Here is a 26,590-nt window from a genome sequence, read left to right on the forward strand (position 1 = left end):
GTGTGTGTGTGTGTGTGTGTGTGTGTATGTGTGTGTGTGTGCCTGTGCGTGTATGTGTGTGTATGTGTGTGTGTGTGCCTGTGCGTGTATGTGTGTGTGTGTGTGTGTGTGTATGTGTGTGTGTGTGTGTGTGTGTGTCAGGGGCACGTCTGGCCAGAGTGGTCGTCAAAATATTGTGCCCTATCGCATCATCACAGTTCAGAAAGAGTCGACCGCACCTGTCACAGAGCTACAACATGTATTATGTCACAGGAAGTTAGGAAATCTTGGAGAATTAGAACTACAAGTATTTTGTGTGGGTTTGAGCTAATGCTGGTCCCACAGGAGACGGAAGCAACAGAACAAATAGAGACTGAGGCCCTGGAGCCGGTGTCACTCACATGTGGAGAACACGAGGCGCACGGCGGGGGTCCGGGAGGAGGGGGTCTGGGGAGGTAGGCTCGGGGGAACAGGGGCCCTTTCATCACATACACATCCTGATAACATGATGCAACCAGCTACAGTCACAACACAAGCAGCACCAGTGTGAGGCGGGCGGGGCGGTGCCACCGGTCCAATATGAGTTCAAAGAGTGACACAGGTATTTAAAGTCCGAATTTACCATTTTGAAGAGTCCTGGACCAATGTGAGGTAAAAATAAGCACTACAATCATTGCTGAATCCAAAATGTGTGATTTGATAATAATTAGTGGAAGTTGGAGATGTTAATCGCCAACTGGTGTTCAGGAGCGGGACCACGCCTCAACCTACACTCCACTAGTAAACACGCCCAACTCTCTAACCACACCTCTAATTACCCAGAAGCCCTATTTATAAGGCCTATTCACAGCATATCTTCTCGTCTCTGCTCTCTCGACCCCACCCTCCCACCCCATGTCTCTATCATCTTCACCTTAACACATCACCATCTAAGGGGGGGTTCTGAATCAGCTGGGCTGATTACCCGAGACAGAGCCCCCATCCTGAGTCTCTACCCAGCCAACTCTCGTTGCTCGATCGTCGCTGCATCGTCGCTACATCGTAGCTCGATCGTCGCTACACCGTCGGGCTCCATCGTCGAGCTTCATCGTCGAGCTCCATTGTCGTTATTATCAAAAAATATTCTTTCATACTCCGTTGTGACGTGGTCCCTGCTAGTGAAGTGGCTGATGTGGCACTGAATCTTTTAAATAAAAAAGTGTACCATGACTTAAAAAACTGTTGAAAAGCAGTGTGCTGTAACGGCCCGTCAGATTAATCAAATCTCAAACTGATCTGGTGGCGAGTCGACCACACTTTCATCCACAACCTGCAAATACTGACTAAATTCCTGCAAATTAGGCCAAGAAGCTCCAGGTGGAAGCATCGATGACTGTCCCTGTACATTTCTGGGTGAAAACATCCAGTTTCATCTAATGGCAGTAGATACTGAAGATATGATGATTATTGTTCCTTGGCCCCTTGTGGACCTCGCGGACGCATCAAGCATTAACTTTAAGCTTAGGGGCCTTTTTTCCAAAAACGCTAGAAAAAATTACGCCCATTCAAAGCTGAAGCTGTTCCTGAACCTTCTGGAGCACAAACACTCGGCTGGAGCCTTTGTGAAGCTGAGACTATGTAGTTTTGGATTCCGAAGTCTGTTTTACTCTAATCATAAGTAGAAACTCTGCACAGAGTAAATCGGATTTTAAATCCCGCCAAGATTTTCTTTGTTAAATATATAAATGAGTAAAGCTGGTGTTGGATCGGCTGATTGACACTAATTTTGGGTTTTGACAATTCCCTTTTAAAAGCTGAAGGTGAATTCACAACAAATTGTTTTAGGGACTTGTAATAAAGCAAAAATATCCAGGCGGAATCTATATAAAAGTCCTATTAATGTTTCATTTTATTTTAGGGTAATTTTTTACTTGTGGGTTTGGAGAACAAACTGACCCCGATTCGTCTCAGAATGATTTATTTGACTAGAAATAAGAGGGTTACAGCTTTATTTTTATGTACAGCAGATCAAGCAGCTTAAGAGTTTTCTTTTATAAGATGGAGGACAAAATGGAATAAATAAAGAAAATTCCTAAAGCGTAAGGGGTCACCTTACTTCAACTGAATCCAAAATAACTACTGTACTTCATTTTCAATAACAAGCCAAATAAGAATAGCTTCTGATAAATGAACTCACAGATATTTGTATTGTATGTGTATATGGAGCTATTTCATCAACAACTTTTTTTTTCTTTTTTGTCAGCTTACTGTAACTGGAGAAGAATATATAGAGGACAATTGGTCTTGCCCATGGGTGCAATAACTGTCTTCCATACTTTGTCCTAAAGAGCTCCTGCACCACGTGACAGTCATTACTAATCAGATTAAACATTATCGACCCTCACCTGGTCCGAGTGTACTTTTTAATGGTTCAGATCGAGTAGATTGTGCATTAAATCTGATCAAACTGGACATCTGATTCACTTTCCACCTTCTAATATAATAAGAAGTGTCTCTGGAGAAATACATGTTATTATAAAACCATGTGAACATGACATTTACTGATATTGGCAATATAAATGATGCAATCTTGATAAACTAGTGAAAACAATGTTGCGGTCTAACTAATGTGAGGCTAAGTCACTCACGTCAGTGTAATTTAGTTAGTTGATTTTACTAAACAATCAAACTCTTTCTCTCTCTATTTAGTCATTGATTGACAATAAACATAATTAGTTTTTTTTCTGCCCTTCATTTGTAAAAAAAATTTAATAATCCACAATATTTCCAACTTTTTCACTGTGAATTCCTTGCCGCTATTGCTGTCACGGTGGAGTTTGGTGGTGCATGCTGGGATTGCTTGATGACATATGCAGGAGCTCTATAGAATCAAATCCACTACCTTCTGGTCAGGGGGCGAACACAAATCAATATTCTAATAACTACTACTACTATGCCAATTTTTCATCAAATAAAAAAGCAATCCATATTTAAATAACTGCTCTGAAATTTGCACATAAAACTAAATAAATTAAACACAACTCCAACCTCTAATCAATTCCGGTAGCGTAATTACACCCCCACCATTACTGCTCGCATTTTAGCATTAGCGCTGCCCTCCCGCTGGTTCACGCCACAGTCCGCCTGCTTGCGCCCGCCCGGACTGTTGTTTTCACCGTTAATTGCTCCTTTTTTCCGCTCGGTGCTGATCGGCCCCGTGGGATCCAGTCCAACTCGCGTCCCTTTGAATTATAAAACACCAGCTACAAAAGAAACATGCTGGCTAATCGAATGCAGCGCGCACTATACTCGAAGAATATATATAAGATGTGAAAGTGCAAACAGATTCTGGTAAATGTGAGGTGCTGGAGAGGGTTATTTTGACACAATTAACGGGGATGTACTAAGATTTTTTTTAGATACTTAGTATAGAGCTATAACATAAGTAGATCATCTTTTTACATTGTGATCATTGTAAACTTCAACAGGGATCTAAAACAGCTCAGTAATAGAAACAGGTTCTTCATAGTGACAAGCAGCAGATTTGTATTTACATGTTGTTATTACATGTTTATCAGTTCTGCCGTTTTGAACAGAAAATCACCAGATATGATTTAACAGGATCTCCTTAATCCCTCAGTCACGTCTTCCGAAGAGGAAGTAGAGACCGGGGACTCGGAGGCTGGCTCATCCATCACCCAAGCTGAAGTCACTGAGGTTGTTCGCAAACTCCTCAGTGGCAGGGCTCCGGGGGTGGATGAGATCCGCCCTGAGTACCTAAAGTATCTGGATGTTGTAGGACTGTCTTGGTTGACACGTCTCTGCAACATCGCGTGGCGTTCGGGGACCGTGCCTCTGGACTGGCAGACCGGGGTGGTGGTCCCTCTGTTCAAGAAGGGGGACCGGAGGGTGTATTCCAACTACAGAGGGATCACACTCCTCAGCCTCCCGGGTAAGGTCTATTCCAAGGTACTGGAGAGGAGAATCCGACCGATAGTCGAACCTCGGATTCAGGAGGAGCAGAGTGGTTTTCGTCCCGGTCGTGGAACACTGGACCAGCTCTATACCCTCCATCGGGTGCTCGAGGGTTCATGGGAGTTTGCCCAACCAGTCCACATGTGCTTTGTGGATCTGGAGAAGGCTTTCGACCGTGTCCCTCGAGGTGTCCTTTGGGGGGGTGCTCCGGGAGTACAGGGTCCGGGGCCCTTTGCTCAGGGCTGTCCGGTCCCTGTATGACCGGAGCAGGAGCTGTGTTCGCATTGCCGGCAGTAAGTCAGACCTGTTCCCAGTGCATGTTGGACTCCGCCAGGGCTGCCCTTTGTCACCGGTTCTGTTCAGAGTTTTTATGGACAGAATTTCTAGGCGCAGTCAGGGGTCGGAGGGTGTCCGGTTTGGGGACCACAGGATCTCATCTCTGCTGTTTGCAGACGATGTTGTCCTGATGGCTCCATCAAACCCGGACCTGCAACATGCACTGGGACGGTTTGCAGCCGAGTGTGAAGCGGCTGGGATGAGAATCAGCACCTCCAAATCCGAGGCTATGGTTCTCGACCGGAAAAAGGTGGCTTGCCCTCTCCAGGTGGGTGGGGTGTCCTTGCCCCAAGTGGAGGAGTTCAAGTATCTCGGGGTCTTGTTCACGAGTGAGGGAAGGATGGAGCGTGAGATCGACAGGCGGATCGGTGCAGAGTGATGCAGTCGCTGCATCGGACTGTTGTGGTGAAGAGGGAGCTGAGCCGAAAGGCAAAGCTCTCTATTTACCGGTCGGTCTACGTTCCTACCCTCACCTATGGTCATGAGCTTTGGGTAGTGACCGAAAGAACAAGATCGCGGATACAAGCGTTCGAAATGAGTTTCCTCCGCCGTGTGGCTGGGCGCTCCCTTAGAGAGGGGGGAGCTCGGAGCAGAGCCCCTGCTCAGACTGCTGCCCCCGCGACCCGGCCCCGGGTAAAGCGGCAGAAGATGGATGGATGGATGGATGATTTAACAGCGAAAAATGTATATACGAATATATAAATGTTAAAGTACTGACTGTGCACACTCGCGTTTTTAACATTCTAAAATCATGTGAGTTTCTATCTAAAATAAGACTGTACCACAGTGATGTGCGGTCAGGGTAATCAAGGCAATCACTGATTGGCCAAGAAATTCTAATACTACTGTGTGTCACAACCTCAACCACTCACTTCTGCTGATGAAGCTTGGCCGAACTCATGGTATCTCTTAGTGGCCACTACAAGCTGCTGGGCAGTACTGCGCAGGAAGCTTGGTTCTGTTTTTCCCACACCTGCTCAGCCTGTGACCGTGTTCAGAGGCCCGTTCATGCTCCACTCTCCAACATGAGCCTTTAGAACCAGAGCAGCTTCTTTTAAGGTGCACATTCGCTCTGAGGGCCGAACAGCCTCAAACCCATGGTCCTATGCTCAATCCACGCTGAATGAACCTGTGTGGGAATTAAGGATGTTTGCAATAACTGAGCATGTGCAGAGGAGTGAAGCAACAACAGAGCCAAGTTTCAACAAACAGACTTAAGAACTATCTTTTAGAGGCAAGTCTGTGTTTGTAACTAAAGCTCTGTTCATGTTTCCAATGATTAGACTTTAGTTAGAAATACAGGCAGCCATTTAACAACATTGAATGTTAATCTGTATAATGAATTGGTTGATGAATTCAGTGTAACACACAGTTATGGTATTTGAGTTTAGTTCAATAGGATAGGTGTGTGCCCTTTATGCGGGAGACCCAGGTTCCCCCAGTTTTCTATTATACACTGAATATTAATGAACACCCCAGGTCTGCTTGTTCATCCATAAAAGTCACCGCACGCCACTGCTGTTCCGTGAGGCCTGCATGTTGTTACATCACTATTATACAGCTCCAAAAGTCAAAAATTCTTTCTACTTCTTCTCCCCTGTAGGGCAAGGCAATATTGACAAAAATGCATACTTTTTTCCAAATAACGAAGAATGACAATCCAACAAAAATGTGCTAAAACGTGTCTTTAAACGTATTAGTTCAGGTTTAATGATCAGACATTTGTAATTTATCCAGCCAACTCCCATGTACCACCATGATGCACATGTTCAAATGTTGTTGAACCCTTTAGGCTGCTGCTAACAGACGTTTTCCTTCCAATCCCCCTGAAACCTGCTCACCGCGTACACCTCACCTCCCGCGGACTTCCACAAACTTTATCATATTAATATTCATACTCTCCAGCTCTCACGGCCCACTGCTGGCAGCCGCTACATCTGTCAATCCTCCTCGGGCAAAAAACATGCCGAAAATATGAACTCTTGTGTTGTATTATTTATATATTTCCACGGGAACACAGGAGTAGGCTGATTTGAATGAAAGAGACACAGGCGTGGTAAATTTGCAGATTTTTTAAAGTTGGCAGCGTTTCAAAGCTGGAAGAGAAAAGTGAAAATTTACTTGAAACAGCCCAAGGGTTGAACTGGAGGCCGGGAACTCAGAGCCAAAAACAAGAATACAAGAGAAAGTGGCTCACACGGATGGTCCCACGTGTTGGTGTTTAAGTGTTAAAGGTCACGACTAATCTCTGTCCATGGCACTAAATATGACTGTGAATCAAAATAATACAGTAAAGGTCAAGCAGGTGTAAAGCAAAGGCATCCACACATACTGTTGTCATCAGGTTCAATGTTTTTGTGGAATAAAAATAAAGAAATAAAAAAATCCAAGTCAGTGATTCATGATTAATATTTGTCTCATTTGACAAATTAAGGACAAAACTTAATTTAAACACGTAAATACATAAATCAACTGATAAACTTCTGAAACTTACAACTACAACATATAGCCTTTGAACATTTGAAAAAAGAGAGTCCAAGTTACTAAGTTGCAGTACCAATAGTTATTGTATTGTTCTATGAGATCAATTATATTTTTTGTGAACAGAACTTGTATTTTAAAGGCTGGTACCATTTCTTAGCTCCATTAGCAGATTACCACATTAGTTCCACTGCATTTCATACGGGAGGGTTAGCATTAGCCTCCAAACATCACAAACTATCATAAACTAGACCACATGCATTTGATCTACAGTATATAGAGCTTTGATAGATGCTTTAAATTAAAGGCTTCTGATCTGAACCATAAGCCACTACCAACACTTACTCACCACATTCATGACATAATACACATTAAATTAAATCAATCTTATGTTGTGTTGGACAATAATACAACAAACATGTAGCGGACCACAGCAGTTTACATTCTAGAATTTGACGATTTACTGTTTTTGAAAGAAATCTCCGAAGTAGAAATCTCCAAATATTGAACCTTCTCATTATTCGTTTGGGATTGGCTCCACAAACTTGTCGTATTCATCTCATATGTTAAAGTTCTTTCATCCGACAACAATAACGTCTTTGAAGTTGAACAATGACACCACTGTCTGGAGTCTACTGTGAAAACGTAATTTCTCTTTTGTTTATTTTTGCAGACAGGGAAAAGGTTGAAATTTGTGTCCCAGTAATTACAGAGACATGAACCATAAACCAGGTCAACAAATTCATCAAAAACACTGAAACAGTCAATTCTACCTGAGAATTCTGAATGCAACCTATTGTCTGATACTCTAATACTATAATCGCAACAACCACGAATCTGTACTCTCCACAAAACGTCAAAATGCATGTTTTAATTGTGTTACCTCATTAAAAAGAATGTTTTAGTTTATGTTTAAACCTATTTTGTGACATCTATGACATCGACGTTACAACAGAACGTTTAAAATTCAGGCCTGATTAATGGATTAATGGAGAAACGCAAGCGAGGTCAGCATTATTTGTGGCATCAAGGTTAAAATCATTCCATATTATTAACAAATGTGTCTTAGAATGTGGAAACACCAGCTTCTGTTTCTGCCGGCAACAATAACAGTCCACATTTATAGGAAAAGCCTGATGCATTTTTCATAACTGGAAACGCGTGCGCTCAGGTTTCATCGCTCCGCGCTCACGTCAGAGTGAATCTGATACGGGTCCGCTCCTGTCAGGGCGATGTCACTGCAGCAGCCCAGAGGTCGCCAAGGGTACTGCAACGTGGGACGTTTTCAGCAGAAATCACTAAACTAAAAGAATATGCAGTACGCTTCAGTCAGGTTGACCCAAAAGGAGAAACACTAAAAAACCTGCTCCTAAATTGGTTTTATTATTTCACTGAATCCACTCGCATCCATAGATTTATATGGGAAGTTATATCTTATTCTATCAATATCCATTTGGATACAGAGAAAAAAAAAAAAGATCAGCCCTTAAAGTAGCACCTACACACACCAAATAATATAATCTTGTACTGAACAATATTTTCACAGTTTGTACGGAAGGTTTTGTTGATATTCAATTCCAAGCCTGATTTATTCAATTTTTAACCCAATAAATTAGGCAAGGCAAATCTATTTTAGTAAGATAAAGGGTGCCCACAAATTTTCGGCTCACGAGCTACTTTTATTCGACAAAGCCCGAAGATCTACCAATAGATCTAAATTTTTGTATAATTTAGTTTTATTTTTATTGTCAGTATTAAACTTGATTTTTATTTTTGTTTTACCATAATTAAGCTATAGAAACACAATGCAGGCTTTCATTAATAGCCTAATATTGTTTATCATATTCAAATGTGCAATATAAAAAGGAGAGAGAAAATCTAGACCATTTAATACAGCTGAGTATTTTGAAAATAAAATATACTGGCCACAACTACGCTAATGATAGAAGGTTGAGCTTAACCAAAACCCTCAGAACTTCCTTTCTCCTCCTTCCAATGCGTTACATAGCGCGCACTTCAGCGCTTTCTGGAGCTTTCCCAGACCCTCACTGCATCTGCGATCGACCGGTTGATCGCGATCGAGGTATTCGGCACCCCTGATCTAGATTATTCAAATACTAAATAAGACGTCCAAACTCTCATCTGTAAAAATAATTAAGACATTTAAATGTGTCTCTATCCATTTTCTGTCTCAAATATATGTGTGTGTATATATATAGTTTTGGCCATTTTTACACCCAAAATGCCTAATTTTTATGTGTAAACTACAGGAGGAAATCAAATGGGTACTTCTAAATTCAAGAGTCAAACACAAGGCGAATGCAGTTTGTTTTTTATGCCCCTGTGAGGGCGGTATATGAAAATTTTACTGTTATTATAGTTATTGTTTATTGTTTGTTGTTATATGAAATATCCCCAAGCAGCCAGGGAATTGAACATGGAATCTTCTTTTTCATTTAAAGCCAGCGCTGTAACCCTTTCACCAGCTAATACCAAATGTGTACTTGGAAGATAAAGTACAAGAAACTTTAAATAAACTAATGTTCGTCTTTTCCACATTACCGGTAGTTTGCCCTTCTTTTGCATAATTTCATTTTTTTTGTCTTGGAACAAAACATTAAAATACACAACTTTTGCTTATTTTATTTATCCTTCTGTTACACAACCACACTCTACAAATAAACGCATTTCACCTTTCTATTTTGCATGAGGAGGAGAGAATGTAACCAGAATTTCATAAACCTCTCTCAAAAACACATAAGCTCTCCACAGGGGCCACGGGGCGACAATACTTGTGTGAGATGTCAAATATGAATATGTGTGTATCATTTGCAGTTATTACATCTCTCCCTCTCTAATATTCTCTCGCGGGTCAGGGGCCAAAAAAACCCATGTCGAGATTGCGTCGAGGCGGGCCCCGGGGCACGTCCCTCGCTCGCACCGGGCCCCTGCTCTGATGAGAAACGTTCAGCCTCACCGGTTCAGAGTGGCTCCCAGGTATAATATGGTTTTGTGTAAAAGCTTTTGTGCTCGCTGCAGTACAAAGCTATTATGATACAGCCGGCCCTCTGTGCAGAGCCTGACGGGGGCCCGGGACGTGGAGGAGTGTGTCAGGAATACTATTGTGAATTATGGACACGGTATGTTTTATAATAGAGCCTCGAATGTGCTGCTTTCTGTAGCCACGTTTCAACTGGCCTCCGAGACCGGGTCATTTTAGAGCACTTTGGAACGGTTCTGTTAACAGCAGAACAAATCTCTCAATGTCTGAATTTATGTTTTCTTAAAAAAAAAACATACATTATACTTGAGTTATACTTTTTAATCATGAGGCCGAGCTCAGCAATTCACAAAAACACGTTTAGTAATTGCTAGTTTGTGTCACTGTGAGACATGGCTAAAGCTAGAGTAACAAGGAAATGACTTTTTCTGCATTTACTTCACTTCTTTGCGCCGCTAAACCATGTTTCAGCCACTCTTTAAGTAATGCAGTGGGTTCAGATAATGTTAGGTGCACTTGAAACATAATATGTTCAGTCTTGATGTGAGGACTGTGCGTCGAAAAACAGGAAACCGCTGATGCTAACGTGCGCTAGCTCTGTTTTGCTAACTCTGTTTGGTTACCCCCCACGAGTCCGAAGGTTGGCTAGTCCGAAGGTTCACAAGTCCGAAGGTTTTAAAGGTTAAAGGCTAGTCCGAAAGTCCCTCATAGGCTACTTTATACACAAGTTGTACTGTGTGTATAAAAATATATCCAAAGGTGACGAAGTGCAGGTAGTGATTGGAAATAGCAGTGATTTTTGCTTTGATTCAACACCATATATGATGGAAAATATTGCAATATCGAGCCAATCGATCAATAAAATCCCATCCAACTTTATTTGTAGAGCAAATTGCAAGATCTCCAAATATTCTAATGTAAAATCAAACTGTAATTTAGTACAAACTGGACATGGGTAGCGTGTATTTTTATTTTTTCAATTCAAATTGTTCATTTTATTTGTTTTAAGTTGACAATTTCTGTAAACGTACCTGTAACCGTCCTAATGATCCACTTTTTTTTACTTTTCTCCATCTTCTGCTCTTCTTCTGCTCTTCCCCACCACCATGGTCTTGAAGAACTTCTCTATCTCCCTGTTTCTAAATTAATTGGTTGAATTTCTGCTTCTTCAATTTCATCTTTCTCTGTCATTCAGCTCTCTACTCTCTCCTGCCCTTTTGAATATCCCTGACTTCTCGCAAACAGACAGCAGACAAAATGAAGGCATATCCTTCTCCATAGCCCACATGCTCGATACCATCTCCGCCTGAGCCCTACCAATCGGCACATTCAGCGCTCCAGGATTGTAAATAACACTGTCACTCCGGTAGATAAGAGGCTGGATATGGAGACGAGTGGGCCCAGGATGAGGCTTCTCCCTTCTGGGGGAGATATATCGCAAACGCCGGGGGTTGGAATGGACCTTCGAAGGCAGGAGGGAGTGAGATGTGTTTGGGATTGGCGCTCCATCCCGTCCAGCTGATGTGGAGATAGTGGATGGATGGCTGTGGGGCAAGGTCAAATGGAAGGATAATACAATGGTCGCAAATCTGATACTTTGACCGCAGAAAGTAAATCAAAATACTAATTATTTGAAGTCTTTTTAACAAAAATAAGTGACAATTTTGAATTTCCAGAGTAGAAATGTTTGTTCGTTTGCTTTTCTATTACAAAGGACAAAGACATGTGGAAAACAATATAAAAAAATATGTTGTTCTTGTCTCAAAATTGTATTTGCTGTATATGCTTCAGAAAAATTATAATGTTTGGTATGTAAGTATGTAATGTATATGTAAACCTTTTTGGCAAATGTCCAATAAAACTTAATTTACCTTCTTTAATTTGAATGAAAGTGTGTATAATAATCTCCTACAAAGGTAAAACACCCTTGTAATTGTCTTTAAACCAAGCATATATTTTACAAAACAACCTTGACTTTTGTGATATTCTGAGGTTAATCCCAGTTTCTCCACAGAAGCCTCCTCTTCACTTGTGCCTCCCTTCCAGAATGTAGAATGGTTTTGTTTACACATGTTTAAAAAGTCTATATAATTTGTTGAAATCAAAGGTATAAAATATTTTGAAACGTAAAAATCTCAATACATACTTCTTATTTCTGCAATATTTGTATTTGTCACTTTTCACATGTTCTTGTACCTTTGCTTTGGCATTTCATATTTTAGTACTTAAATAATAAAAAAACACTGTACTTTCTCTCAGTCAGACATTCCCCCATCAGTATTGGTATTTGCACTCCATCTACTGGTAGCAGATGGAATTACCATGGGAAAATAAACAAAAGCTAGTTTTTTAATGTTGTAATGAGCGTGAGTTGAGTTTGAAATATTCATCACGAGGTGATTATTTGTGGACTTCCAAATATTGACCTCTGTCACAACACAAGACCGTTTTTGTGAGGCTCAGCGCAAGAGGAGTTTGGAATAAGGAATAATGAAAGTATATAGTGTAAACGAAGCTGAATTCAACTCGAGGTATGTTTTTGATGAGTAAATAATGTTATGGTTGAAAGCTCAAATATTTTGCTAAATATGTGTTCTTTAAATGCCCTATATTCTGCTAAAACAATGCTTATTTTAGTGTCTGATTTTAATGTCATACTACTGTTCCTTCATTTCAGAACAAAAGAAAATGTGCTATACTTTGTGAAACTTTTGATTCCCAGCCCTCACTGTTCCCTCCAGAATAATCCTCCTCAGCATTAATGTATATCTCATTTAAATGTTGTTTAAGAAGTCATTAAAATTCACTTGACAAGGTAATGGCTTCATCACAGTAATGCGCCCGAACACAGATGAGTGGAAAGTAGAGAAGAGAGAGGAGTGCAAGAGAGAGAGAGCGGGGGAGTGAGCAGAGATGAGAAGAGCTGAGAGAAGAAGGAGAGAGAGAGAGATGGGGAGGCATAGATTACGGAGGAGGAGAGAGAGAAAGAGGTGAGAAGGAGAGCGTAGAGAGAGAGGGGGAGATAAATTATATATAGAGTAGAGGAGTAGAGAGAGAGTGAGGGAAATACTGCCTTCCACCACTTCTTCAGAGCAGAGAAGAACACATTAGCATAATAAATCTTCCCATGGCTCACACGCAGACAGCTGTAATTAACACGAGAGCCATTTAAGAAAAGCAAAATCAGGCTAACGACGGAACTGTTCAGAATCTGAAATTGGACCCATTAAAACACAAAGAAAGTAAATTTGATCACATCAAAATCTATCCAGCCAATAAACCAGGTGTCAGGTAACGGTAACACTTAATAAATAATGCATGAACAAAGTACAAGTATGATTATGATTATTATAATGATTAATGATTATTAACGAAATTTCCCCATGTGTGAACAATAAAGGAATATCTTATCTTATCTTATTACTATTTTCTTTGTTTCAAACATACAGCAACAAAAACATACATAAACGTGCAAAGAAAAATATAATAATAATAATAAATTAATAGTAATAATAATAATAATAATAATAATAATAATAATAATAATAATAATAATAAAGGGGAAAAAAGCAGGGCAGGGCCGTACCATAGAGAGCTCAGGATAAGAAAAAATAAACCTAATAAATAAAAAATAAAAAAAAGCTGTCCGTTTTGTTGAATTGTTTGTTGAATTTGCTTATTTTCAAGTTGATGAACAAGTTCTTAATGAATAACCTAAACTTAAATATCCTAACCCATTAATAAAGTAAGAATAATTTATTAAAGCCAACTAAAGTGTAGTTATTGTGAAGTGGCATTCAAATATTCAGCAAAACTTGAATAACTAATAATATAAACCCATAAATATGTAAATATGTTTTTGTGTGTCCAAATATATATATATATATATATATATATATATATGTTTTTTTTTTTTGTTTTTTTTTAATGACAGATATTGTACCTAATATTTTAATCCTCACATGTCATACAGATTTACAATCCCCAAGTGCACAGACGTCTTTGTCCTCCGTGCCAGATCTGTCTCTTTTCTGCTCCTACACCTGCTCCCCTTGACCTTCAGAGACCTTCAGGTTTCAGAAAGAGGATCTGGCATGTTCCCCAGACACTTCCTGGGTTCTAATCTATGTAAACGACACCTCACGTCCCTGGCTCTGCTCCATTAGCCGCTCCCCGAGTTAGCTTCAGCGTTCTCTTTAATAGTTTCTCTGTTTAATGGAACTGGCAGTAAATTGGATCTGTTAGGTGCTTGTGAAAGTGAACGTATTTTTATTTCTTCAAAGATGCTCGACTATGTTTTAATGAAGTTCTCAGTCGGAGCTAATCTGATAGAAGCACTCAGCAGTTATGTGAAGTTTAGGTAATAGTCCCATCTTATTACAAATGGAATGGACCCTTTCGATAAGACATCCTGTCAAATAAATAAAATAAACAGTTTGTATAGTAGCCGCTCTATGGCTGAGACACTTGTAAAGGTCATGTCCGTATGAGTCCGATTTTTCCAAGTGTTAGGATCCATGTACAGATCGATAAATGTCCTATGCGTCTCCTCATCACTGCCAAGCATGCTCCACCTGCTCCTCGTGCTTCCTCACATTCCTCAGGCTCCTCATGCTCATCGTGCTTCCTCGTTTTCCTTATTCTCCTTGTGCTTTTGTGATTTCCTCATATTTCTCATTTTCCTTGTGCTACTTAATTTTTTCCTCATCCTCCTGATGCTCTTTGTGCTCCTTGTTTTCCTCATGCTCCTTGTTTATGTCATTCTCCCCATGCTGCTCGCTCTCCTCATGCTCCTCGTTTTCCTTATGCTCCTCATTTCCTTCATGCTCCTTGTACTTCCTCATTTCATCGTGCTCCTACGTAACAAATAAATAAATAAATAATAGTGTAAAAGTGTCCATGAAGAAATATTTACATTCCTTATTTTTTCCAGTCCCACATCACACTCATATAAGACGCTAAGAGGATATGTTTCATGAGTTTATTGAGGATTTAGCAGAAATTGGATGTAATGTGTCCCATGTGTCCATGTAATCTGCTTCGTTATTTTCTAATCGTCATCTGTTGGACGGTCAGTGTCAATCAACTGTTTTAGTATTATAGTTCGATACTTTGATTCACTGCAAATGGACAAACAAAAACATACATTTTATATTTTAAACTAGATATTTCACTAGGAAACAAAACCCCTTCTATATCTGAAAGCATGTCTTGGGGGGCTTTTCCTCTCCGCTACATTTGCTCAGCTTTAGCCTGGTTGCCGAGCGCCTGGGAGCATGCATCTTTACGTGCAGACAGTGGACTTGGCATGAGCTGGTGTAGTGAAGCGTGTAACTGATCCATGGAGCCGCGGAGGTGCTGCGGGACAAATCTGCATTGTCTCTTCTTATAGCGTTATAGAGGAGCTGCTTGTGGAATGGCTTTAGAGGCTAACAGAGGAGAAGGAGGAACCTGCAATGGCTTTAGGAGCATGCGCAGGGAGCAGACAGGAGGTCGCAGGTCACAGTGTTGGGAAGAATATTTAGGAAATGTATTAAGGCGAGACAATTCAATTTGAAACTTTCACTGCAGTTTACCAACATAAATGTAAGAAAACAATCCTTACAAGGCTTTCATCTTGTAAGATTTTAAAATAATTATATTTATATAAAAAGTCTAAATTGCCCCAGTGGATGAATGTGAGAGGAAATGTGAGTAAACATAATTGCTAAAATGACACATATTTCGGACAAGTAGATCTGAAAAATGGAAAGACAGGTTGAAATTACTTGCATCATTTTGCTGACACATTAGAAAACAAAAAAGGTTGCAAAAGGGATTTGGGATTTGTAAACATTTCAAATTTCAGTTTCATGTTAAAACTTTAATAAATCAGCTTTAGAATTAGATATCAACAAATCCTTCAGTACGACCCGTAAGATTCTTATGAAGAACAAGACCGACAGTTTGGTGTGTGTAGGTGATACTTTTAGGGCTCTAGGGGAGAAATATTTATTTTTGGAAAATGGCCTTTTAACTTCCAGTCCCATCTATGGATATGAGTTTGTTTTGAAATTAAATAATAAAACATCTTTAGAAGTAGATCGGACAACGATTTCCAGGTGAAGGCTTGTATGCCGGGAAAATAATTTACCAAAAAAAATTATAAATAGGTTTTGCCTGTGGTGTGACAGAATATTAAAATATATTTTGTAACAAATTCTGTTACATTGTCCAATCAGAGTACTTTTGTTGCTTTTCCAAACAGTTACCATTACTGCATACTATGGTATACATTTTACTGTTGAAATCCATAAAAAAAAAACAAATATTTTACACTCTGGCTCCTCTCTTCTGGGTAAATGAGGCGACTGGTGATACAAGCTTGTGTGGTGCCTCGTCTAGTCACCAGAATGACGAAGAGGAAAGCTGCAGAGGCTGAGGAGGAGAGGGACAGAGGGCAGACGTGACCTACTTCCAAAGACAAGACTCACTGAAGCTCGTGTCTCCAGGGCTCAGAGAAGGACCGTGAATGCACCAACACAACCCCACCTCTCTCACACACAAATGCAAACACGCACAACACACACACAACATCTCCAGGGCTCAGAGAAGGACAGTGAATGCACCACAACCCGGCCAGTTGTGATGGAACTAAAGGTTTCAACAATGGGCACATTTACAAGGTCAATAAAAAGCATTGAAGTAGAATAATCAGATATTAGTCAGATCTGATTTTTGGTGTGTGTTTACAGTCCAACAATTTGTGGATTTTAAGAACTGTTGTATTTGGAAACAAATTACAGTTAATTTTAAAATAAGTTTTTCCAACTTCAACATTGTTTTGCTTTCATTTTTGTCTTTTCTACATTTATCTGTCATTTGGTGGAACAGTTTACATCAGCAATCTTCATCCTTTGGGTTTGAGCCACTGATGGTGTGAGAATGACCTTTCAAAATAAAGACAAATCAAGAAGAATTTAAGCCAAATACTCACCCTTGTCAGCAGGGTGAAGAGTCTTTCCCAACAACACCACCATTTACACTTATAATTTATCAAACTTCCAACCTTTTAATTACTCAAATTAAAAACAATAAAAATCATGTTTTGAGTTGTATTTACGTTTGATGAAGCGGACTGAAGGACACACTGGGATTGAACCTCTGACCTCCAAACACTGCTTTTTTAACTCATAATACATTACAAATGTAATGTTCTGTCTTCAAATAACCTATCGAAACAAAACAAAACGCTGTAATGAACCTGTCCCTTGGTGAATGCTTCATGGGGTCAGAGGTGACGCGTCATGCCATTTTAGAGCGCGCCTCATTTTTCTCTTCAGATTAGTTCCAGGTCTGTGAAAGGGCATCGCGATATAGTGGCATTTCAAACGGCCGCGGCCAACATCACAAAGAGGGAAAAGCTAAGGGGACAAGGGGACATGGGACTAGTCTTCTATAGAAACTCTGCCATCCAGAGACGATGGGGGCGGGACTACACCCGTGGGTTGTAATGCGATCAGATGTGCTGGCCCCTGTGTGCATGTACTAGCGGCCCCTGGGGGACTGGAGGAGATGTGCAAACCTATTAGAGAGCAGTGGTTTGTGAGACATAGAGGCTGATACGGTGAATGGAATGAGCTGTTTCACAGTCTTCCCCCTGCTGGGTAAAGTCTGAAAGATCATGATAATATAACAGTGGCAGATGGTGGACCATGTCACCAGAGAAGTGAAGTAAGCAATCTTTCCACTGGTCTGAATGTGTCTCCACTGTAAGTGTACCTGTCTATGAGAAGTACGAGCTTCCAAAGTGGTCACGGCTAAATTATTGGATAAGAGAGGACGCAGACTAAGGCATACAGCGGGAACTAGCAGAGACTCCTCCTGCTGGACGGCTATGGAACTGTAAGCTGGGAAAAGTTAGCAGTGAGAAACATGGGGGTAATGATAGACTCAGACTTGAATTTTAACAGCCACGGAATAACAATAACATCAGCAGCTTTTAATCATCTAAAAAACATTGCAAAAATCAAAAATATATTGTCCAGACCAGATCTGGAAAGACTTATCCCTGCATTTGTCTCCAGTAGATTAGACTACTGTAACGGCCTGCTCACTGGTCTCTCCAAACGAGCTGTAAAACAGCTGCAGTACATCCAGAACGCTACTGCTCGGGTCCTGACTAGAACCAGGAAGTACCATCACATTAGTCCTGTGCTTAGGTCTCTGCGCTGGCTCCCTGTGGCTCAGAGAATAGACTTTAAAGCAGCTTTGTTTGTGTACAAGTCTCTCCATGGCCTAGCACCAAAGTACATCTCGGACTCTGAGGACCTCAGGGACCGGCCTCTGGTGCCAGAGTTAGGACTAAACATGGACCGGCCTCCTTCTGGTGCCAGAGTCAGGACTAAACATGGACCGGCCTCCTGCTGGTGCCAGAGTCAGGACTAAACATGGACCGGCCTCCTGCTGGTGCCAGAGTCAGGACTAAACATGGACCGGCCTCCTGCTGGTGCAAGAGTCAGGACTAAACATGGACCGGCCTCCTGCTGGTGCCAGAGTCAGGACTAAACATGGACCGGCCTCCTGCTGGTGCCAGAGTCAGGACTAAACCTGGAGAATCTGCCTTTCAGTTTTATGCTGCTAAAATCTTGAACAGTCTTCCTGAAGATGTGAGACAGGCAACTTCTCTGGCAATATTAAAATCTAAGCTAAAAAACTGTTTTGTTTAGATGTGTATATGACTGAAATTACTTTACACTTTTCTCTTTTATGTCTTAAACTGTTTTATGATTTCTGTCATGTCTTTGTGATTTGAATGCATTTTTCCTGCCATGTGAGGCACTGTGAATTGCCTTTTGTACGAACTGTGCTCTACAAATAAATTGCCTTGCCTTGCCCTCATTGGTTGGTGTTAGATAAGATTAGAGAGATATTAGATAAGCTAAACACTTTCTAAAACTATACATTTGTATTCTAATAAACTGGTATATTTACTTTCAATTGTTTCTGCAGTAAACTATGTGCCTGGAGGTTAAACTCAACAAAAACTGCAATGCTGCGCAACTCGTGCTGATGCGGCGTGCAGACCTGAATGCTCTGAGAGCACATTTATCGCTCTTTTTATACATTTACACTGTGATGGATTTTTGGCAAAATAACCGAGGAAATGACACCCCCGAGCTGGATTAAGACGACTATGTACACCGTGAATGCCTAAAGTTTTAATTTTGCTTGAGTTTCAAGCTGGATATGCAACAATTAGTGTTTAAACCTGACACGAAGCTTAACCTGTTACCATCCACCTGTCCGCCGGCGAGCATTTTCCAAATTACAAAAGTTCTCTTACATCATCACTTTTATTTCCGAGGTCAATACCAGCAAGTTATAAATCATTTTAAAGCTTATTTTCTCAACAAAACGAATATGTCATTGATTTACATTGAATAATATGCCCCAAGAAGCAATTGCCAATAGTTTGTGAGAAAGTCTTTTACAAACGCATGTCCTACCTGTTTGCTGTTTATGACGGACAAAACGGCTTTAATTCTGTACATCCTTGTACTCTAGTAGTCCGTAAGGAATCATTGAAAAACAATATCCACACTGAAGTTATCCGATTTCGAGATATTGTCAAGTAAACAAACTTTTCTTCGTTTCTCGCCGGACGAGAATGCGCTTGTCCGCTGCATTTCTCCGTCCATAACAAATTACCAATAATAATTGACTTATAAGATAATGTTTTGCATCGATCTCTTCCTCAGACTGTTACCTACAGAATGAGACCATCCACGAATTTTTCTGTCATCGGGTATGTTTGCTACAGCCTCCGGAGGAAAAAAATGCGGCGCTTCCGACGCAGGAGACTTTGAATGACATATTATTCTAGCCAATGAGGAGACCTTTCGACAGGTAGGCGGGACAAAGGGTTTATTTACACAGATCTCTTCCTGTTCTCATGCGAAAGGCTGTCAGAGCCTAGATTTTTCTGCATTTTGCGCCTAGATTTTACGCATCACGTTTTCTGATTTTATTAGCCTTTGGGACGCGCATTTTGTCCCAAAAATACAAAAATAAAATAAAAATATTATAATTTTTTATTTTTTTTTCATCTTTATATGGGAAATTCATGGGTAAACTCATAAATACACATTTTCACATTCATTGTTTTTAGCAGTTATAATGTTTATTAGTGGCCTACAAAACATCAAAATGTATGTTTTATGATCATAGAGGAGCTAAAATTGTAATAAAGCAGTTTGGCACAGTTGGCACATATTTGGATCACTTGTTCCAAATATACTTTTTGATACAAAAAGGTCAACAGCACCAAAATGCCTGTTCCTAGAGATCTGAAATTTTACATAGTTGTTGTCAATAAGATAAACATCATGTACAGTGAACAACATAAGCACTCAATGAAGTATGTCATGCTCAGAACCATTACAAATTCACAATATTCAGGCGAGACTAAAAAAAGGATGTTTTGTTTATATTTGGGCCTCTGTAGTGTAAGTTCTGAAGCCCTGACAGTGTTCATGCGCACATCTGCAGAAACTAGAAGGCCTAAGCTTTCTAATGATGCATCACACTTGCATGTGGGCTGTAAGATCCTCTTTTAATAAGCAACGCCATGCACCGTGTTTCTGCCACAACGCTGTATTACTTATTTTCACAAAAAGAAGGCGAGCGTGTGTGTGTGTGTGTGTGTTGGTGTTGGTGTGTGTGTGTGGGTGGTGTGTGTGTGTGTTGGTGTTTTTGTGTGTGTGTGTGTAATAATAATAATAATAACTTTTATTTATATAGCGCTTTTCAGTGACCCAAAGACGCTGAACATAATAAAAAAGGGGGGGTATTTACAGACAGGGGGGACAACACGTACAATACACATTAATATACAGATAAAATGAACAAGACAGAAGAAGTAGAGAGAAAAAGATGGGGATGTAACAGGGGGTAGAAGAGTAGGCAATGGGGTAGAGGAGGCTAGGGGTAGGGGAGGTCATAGGCTTGGGTGAAGAGGTATGTTTTTAGGCGGGATTTGAATGTTGTGAGTGAGGGAGAGTGGCGGACAGGTTGGGGGAGGGAGTTCCAGAGTCGGGGTGCTGTTCGGGAGAATGCTCTGTCGCCAAAAGTTTTGAGTCGGGATGTTGGTGTGTGTGTGTGTGTGTGTGCATGGGCAGCTTCAGAGCAGCGTCCAGAAGTTATATATAAACGCATGTAACCATTGCAACCAAACAAAAAAACTGCACCACCTTGTTGGTTGATATTTTTTGAACTTTTAGGGTTAAATATTGAATGGAATCTTTGATCATGGATATCAAGGTTAGGACAAGTGCAGTTATTATAAAGTGCAACCTAGTATTGAAGAAAGGCCGTGGCTGGAGAGCCGCGGCGCGGTCAAATAGCCGCGCAGTTTCAGGGACCGCGGCATTTCCCTTATAGCCTCATGGCTAACCCTAACCTTAACCCTAACCTTAACCCTAACCATAACCCGGCGCGGTCTAAAACTGCGCTAAAACGCGGTCAAATAGCGGCGCAGTTTCAGGAGCCTTGGCGCGCGGCCGGCACAAAAATAACATGGCAGTTTCGGCCGCGCGCCGCGGCTCTGCAGACACTCCCTTGAAGAAAACACAAAATAAAGTATAGAAAAATGTAAACTAATGTCAAGAATGCCTCCAGGGGGCACTAACAACATTGCTTCCAAGAGCAACTGAACAAATACTTTTTATATTCCATTGAGACTAGTCTGAAGTGGATGACTAATACACATTTTACATAACTCCTCCATAATAAAATTATGTTTACATAACTCATCCATAATAAAAAAAACATTTTTTACATAACTCCTGCACAATAACATGCATTTTACATAACTCCATCATGATGGTCTGGGCACCTGTAAGGCTCTGCACTCACATGCACACAAAGGAGACGTCCACGCTTCACTGACCTACCTACCACAGACAGAACATCCACATCCACACGCTGACTAATATTTTTCCATGTTTTCATAACTTCTTCTAGATGCTTCCATTGCATTAGAAAGGGACAAAAATAAACTGAAAGAAAGGCAGAAATATTCATGACTCGACCTCTAAACTGGAACAAAACGGTGAGATGGGTTGTTTTAAATTATTCTTTTGACAATTTGGTTGGGAATTGGCACCAGAAAAAATAAATGTATACTTAAATAATGAAACATAATATTTTTATATATTTGATCAGCTCAACTTAATTGAAGAGTATAGTGACAAATACTACAACTACTGCTACTGCTATCACTGCTAATACAATAATAATACTGTTTATATTTCATTGTGATATTTTTCTGTAACAATTTTGGCAAAAAGACATAGGATGCAATACATAAATAGCAGAATGAAACACTTAGTATAATCTATGAGTCGTAGATGTTAAAGATTATTACTCTACAGCTTGAATGTTAATATATTACTAAAAACTAAGAACATTTATTCTCTACACATGCATGCGCACAAGTCTCTGTGCTCGTCGTTGCTCTGTAAAGCTGATTGTGGATTGTATTGAATGGTGGCATCTCCAGAGCAGACAGAACTCCATAATGGGACGAGCGGTCGATACAAAGACATCTGATATATCCACTAATGCGAATGGAAGTGATCAGTCATCCAGATCTTCACCCTCTCAGGACAACACAAGGTTCAGTCAAACATCCAATATGCATTTGACATTTACACACATGCTAAAAATGACATTGTCCACATTGCGCAGTCTCCCATGGCACTCATCGGAAGTTTGTGTAAAGATTTGATAACGTAATTGCAAAATATATTTGGCGATACACTGTAGGAAAAATCTTAAATTTAGCAATATCAATTTGAAATGTATTATGTAGTTTATTTAGATAATTGCTTTTTTAAAAAGTCAATAAAAAAATAAGGCATTTATGTGTACACATTTAAACAAAGCCCAATATTGCACATATTTTTAAACATAAAAGATAGATTTTTTTCTTTTTGTTGAAAAAAAAAGAAAAAACATAAAAAATATAACACAATATACAAAGGATTTTTTTTTTTATTTCATGGTAAGTATGTGAATAGACAAGATATTAATGAAATGTTGTGTATTGTCTAAAATTTGATTTAGCTAAAACTTAACTTTAGCTAAACTTAAAACTTAAATCAGACTTAGAATTAAATATCAACAAATCCTTCAGTAAACTTCTTAAAGGCGTAATGGACGATTTTTCGCCGATTTGAGAACTCAAGCGGAATTGCTCACTCCCCCTGTGCGTACACGCACAACAGCCTCACTTCTACACGTGCCTTTGTTTATTAGTGCGACGCATCGCATCTCTCGTCTCCCGTAGATTACGTCTCTTCTGAGTCAGCTCGAACCGTCTTTCTCTGTCTTAATTTTGTCCTGTACACTGAGGGAACTATATTATGATAGATCCATGCGCTTAGACACAGGGAAACATGCTGCTCTCCTGGGACGAGCTAGAATGAGGCTGCAGGTGAGCAGTAGGTGCATCCTATGATTGATACCTGGCAGGACTAATCGGCAGTCCACCCCAGGAGGAAATGAGACTCAGATTTGGGCCAAAGAATTGTCCATTACTCCTTTAAAAATTGTGTTATGTCCAATAATGTAAAGTTTGGTGTGTGCAGGATTGAATAAAATAATAGGCCGTGGGTGCAGAGCCGCGGCGCGGTCAAATGGCCCAGCAGTTTCAGGAACCGCGGCACTGCCATGCCAACCCTAACCCTAACCTTAACCCTAACTCTAACACTGACCCTGACCCTGACCCTAAACCTAACCCTAACCCTAACCTTAACCTTAACCCTAACCTTAACCCGGCGCGGTCTAAAACGTCAAATAGCGCAGCAGTTTCAGGAGCTGCGGCACAAAATAACATGGCAGTTTCGGCCGTTCGCCGCGGCTCTGTAGACACTCCCAAAATAATATAACATTTTAGGTGCGGATTAGACAATGTTGTATCCAGGTCAAAGTTTATATTTTGAAAAAACAAACTGACCAAAATATGAAATAAATACACAAATAACTGTTGCTTCTAGTGTCTTACCTTATAAATATAATAAATGCATGGTAAAAAAAATCAGGTTTCATGTTATAAAGTGGCACAACCCTACAGCAAAAAAGTTACACTATGCAGCTTTAAAACTGTCTGCAGACCTTTTTACTGGTTTTGATCCATTTATTCACCTCTTTGCCACAACAAAAATCTCTCCGTCCCTCACAGATTGGAGCGTGGGTACTACTTGACGGGTCCATTACTTTCCCAATGGCTGTCGGATGCCGCGCGACCTCTGACCCGTGTTTGGGCTGCGTCGGGATTGATCTGTTCTGTCAGGGCCGGTCGAAGCCTCATTCCTTCAAAGCAACATCTCGTTTCTTCCATCCTTCCCTCGTCCCGTCCCTCCTTCCTCTTTTCCATCTGATTATGATTTCTCAGCCGGAATCGATACACACAAACAAGCTCGCTGAAATGGCACACTGCAATTACACCGTGTCTAATCTCCACTTCGCAGTCAGGAGTCAAACACACAATAATTCTAGATTAAATCATTTTGTAGAATGAAATTTAATGCAAGAAGCAATGTGGAGGTGGTGTAGTGGTGAAAAGTGATGGTTGAAAAGAGAACACAACCAGAAGGTCCGGTGTGTAGCAAATTTGAATGTATGTTTTTTTTTTTTTTTATGGATGATGCTGATTGTCACTATTTATTTTTTATATTATTGCATTTTGTCTTTATATGTTGTATTTAATTATTATCTATTTTTAAATTATTACTATTTTTTGTCATTATTTACTTATGGGTGTTTTTTTTTCTTTTTTTTTTTCTTGCTTTTTTATTCTTCCTATTGAATTGAATTCTGTGACAGGCAGGAAAATCGCTGAATAGATCTACTGCACCATAAAACTAAATTAATAAATACAAATATGGACCAAATTTCTACAAAATATATAATTTGAATTCACTACAAATGAATCTACAACTGTGCATTAATACAAACTGGATAAGAGAACTTAGAAGGGACATATTATCCAAACACAACTTTAATGAGTTTTAAACCTTGTTACAAAAGTGTTTCCTCATGATTAGTTTTACTCAAAGTTGTATTTAGATTGATTCCTGCATGTTTGAGTAATCCTGTATTGTCCTGCAGCTGAGCTCCAGTGCTCAGAAAATTACCGTACTTTTCAGACTTACGTTTTTACCATGCTTTGAACCCTGCGGCGCATACAACGATGCATCTAATTTAAAGATTGCCCCCCGGGGGGGGGGGCATTCTGGCTGGAAGCGCAAGCATTTGACACAGTGGACAGTCGTTACTTTATTTTAAGCATCAAAAATGTAAGCTTCATATTCACAGAAAAAGTAGTCTAATGAGGAAGTGAATCCTGACGGGGTGAAACGCAAAGACACACGCATAGCGCGGACATGCGATATACGGCGGTCTGCAGTTTAGGACCTGCCGCATTGAAATGAGACTTTCTTAGCCAGACCTGATCATCTCTGTGAAAATATCTCATGTTACAGCGTAACACTCACTCGCTAAGCACAAGCTCAGGAGCAGTTGAACCAGATTTGAAGACACAGACACAGGTACATCAGCTCATACAGAGTAATCAAGGACAGAGGGGTCAGTAGGGACAACTGTGATGTGTTTTCTGTTTGTTAAGGTTCAAATTGCTGTGTGCTTTATTACAATCCAACTCAACTTCACTGAGAAATTTGTCTAATTAGACCCACGGCGCAACGGACCGCGGGCGCGCCGCAAGAGCCCCGGTTCAATAGACAACCGGCGTACATATAGTACATATAGTATGTAAATATCTCATGTTACAACGGCGGCTTATAGAGCTCACACGACCGCCCCCCAGGCTCTTTTCACCATGTTGTCCGTCCGCAGTGCGTGTTTACCACAACAAGCCCATTCAATACTGCCGTTCTGCTTTGATTTACGACGAAACACGGCTCGAAGAGGCCCAAAACCTTATTAATGATATTGCACACTTTACTGTAATCAAAATGGTGAAGGTATATGTGGCAGTTGGGTGCAGCAACCAGGAAGATAAACGGAGAGAAGTTCTATCGGATACTGAGAAACCCGGAAAGAAGAGTGCGATGGACAGCTGCAACAAAACATTCAAACTGGGAATCAAACGATCTGTAGTCGTCATTTTATGTCTGTTAACTATTTGTAGTTGAATTGAAATTGTCACTCACTCGCGCGGCAGAGGGATCGGCGCGTGGCGGAGGGAGCTGACAGCTGGAGCTCTGGATATATCAAGTCTATCGTGTTCCACGCACGCTGTTGAATTAACATCAGTTTTATTTATGCGTAGACCCTTTGTTGATCTGAAGTTCTATTGGTTGTCACTCACTCGCGCGGCGGAGGGAGCTGACGCGTGAGCGTGGCGCAGGGAGCTGACAACTGTTCACCCCCGTGCAGGTGACCGAACTCCGGGCATGCAGACTCACGCACCTCTGCCTGCGCTGGAGCTCTGGAGAATTAACGCTGTAGAATTAACATCAGTTTTATCATTTAATCTTCTAAAATGTTCTGCTCTAAAACAAATCTTTTATGGCTAAAACTACAGATATATGAGTGCAGCGATGACACGCTCAACTTAATTTAATTCCCTGCTTTAACTCTAATTAGGCTAATGACATGTTAGCGTTAGCAGCTGTCAGCGTTTTCCCTCCAAACCCTTCTGACATCACCGCTCTTTCTTCTCTCCACTGTCGAGGGAGTTTCCATTTTTACACACGGCTTTCTAAACACTCCCAATTGCCTCGTCATCACATTAGCAACTGGTTTTGGTCAGGGCCAGAAATAGTTAGCCGG

At 40.5% G+C, this 26,590-nt stretch overlaps 1 protein-coding gene across 5 annotated transcripts in view; it reads right to left on the reverse strand.

Annotated features, from left to right (window-relative positions):
• The window catches only part of robo2 (roundabout, axon guidance receptor, homolog 2 (Drosophila)), a 614,701-nt gene that overhangs the window by 105,638 nt on the left and 482,473 nt on the right, over positions 1-26,590 (reverse strand). The window lies entirely within an intron of this gene.

Source organism: Eucyclogobius newberryi, unplaced genomic scaffold (genome assembly GCF_026437365.1).
Source record: "Eucyclogobius newberryi isolate DKJ021-1_F unplaced genomic scaffold, fEucNew1.0.hap1 SCAF_10, whole genome shotgun sequence".
Lineage (NCBI taxonomy): Eukaryota > Metazoa > Chordata > Actinopteri > Gobiiformes > Gobiidae > Eucyclogobius > Eucyclogobius newberryi.